The sequence below is a fragment of the Aphanomyces invadans genome (genome assembly GCF_000520115.1).
Source record: "Aphanomyces invadans strain NJM9701 unplaced genomic scaffold supercont1.6, whole genome shotgun sequence".
NCBI classification, from domain to species: domain Eukaryota; phylum Oomycota; class Saprolegniomycetes; order Saprolegniales; family Verrucalvaceae; genus Aphanomyces; species Aphanomyces invadans.
This window is the reverse complement of record NW_008580151.1, coordinates 2,097,600-2,099,056: the sequence shown is the minus strand read 5'-3', so window position 1 is coordinate 2,099,056 and position 1,457 is coordinate 2,097,600.

Below are 1,457 nucleotides of genomic sequence, written 5' to 3'. Positions count from 1 at the left end.
TCGTTGTCACTGTGCTTTCTTCATAGGAATGAACTCGCAAGCGACGTTCGAATGATGGCGGCGCGACACTGGGTGACTACAATACTACTGAAACCACACGAAGACTGGCACGTGGTGGCGCTCTACAGTCTGTGGCCATCCATCGTCCCACTGAAAATGTCCCCTTTGAACAGCCCTCGAAAAAATGGACATGACCACGCGACGACGCGAGGGCACCTCGCCGCGGCGACATCGTATCGGTGTCGCTTGGGGAAAGAAGTACCGTGGTTGGTATTCAAAGGCGCCAGGGGCTTCCCTTTGATCCCCTTCGGAAGATATTACCTTGGACTTGGAGCGTCAAATCAGTTGCAACCACGTAGTTGACAAACTATCTAGTGCGTGCGTTCAGGCCCCAAACCACGTTGGTCAGGAATTACTCGTTCAACTTGCCCTATTCTTTCGTGAGACTGGTTGGGATGGCTGTGATGGCGGGCATCGCTAACGTTCGAGACGTTGAAGATCCAACTACAGAGCAGTTCGCACGGTGGAATCCATGACAACATTGCGCAGATATGTGGACGTGGAAGAAAACAGAGTTGAACCCATGCTGGTTCAGCGAGATGTGTTGAGTGCACAGCGGTGAAAACATCATGCGATATGTGGCAGTCCACCGAGAGAATTGAGGTGCACCTTTGTTAACAGTCTCGTCAACCAGCTTGCCTCCCCCTGGCTCACCAGTGCGCCTTGCGGCTTGCCCGAGACATTCCTGCGATTGCCAGCGACCATCTGCAGCCCCTCCAGGGCACCCCTTCGCCTGTGCATGGACGACAATATTGAGGGGGCACTCAACGTATGTAGCACATCCTCGCAGTTGCTGGGACACCACTACTAGGTGGGACTGGGATCGTCCATGCAATCTGAACAGAGAACTGGATTGGTTGACAATAGGTCCATGTCAAAACGTTCACACGCATGGAACCGACGTCCCGCTCGACGCCAAGACACAGTAAGACCATAGGGTTCAGCCCGTCCATCGAGTGCATTCCTCGTTCGCAAGCGTGGTGGAGCAAGATAGTCTAACTCAAAAGCGCAGCCACAAAAAACGGGCCTCTCTTGCCAAGGTAGCACCCACCCGTTCCGATTCGACGACATAGATGGGGCAAGTGCTTATACAACTTGTGCACGCGGTCGAATCGCGTCACGATTTTGCAACTTGAAAATTGTAAGGGACGCCATTCCGACGTCGGACATTGATTTGTATGAACTCATAACGATTTGCAGAGCTACGCCCAGGAAAGCTGCCTCCACGAAGCGAAGCGGACGTCGTGTGTATAATTTCCTGTTGGCGGTGCCTTGGCGACGAGTGAATACTTGCGAGTCCAAAATGCTTGCGAGTGTTTTTCGAGGCCCCCGGCTCAACTCTACAGAACGCTGGACTTGGCAAGCCTTTAGAGGTTGTGGCTGCACCCAGCCCTCGC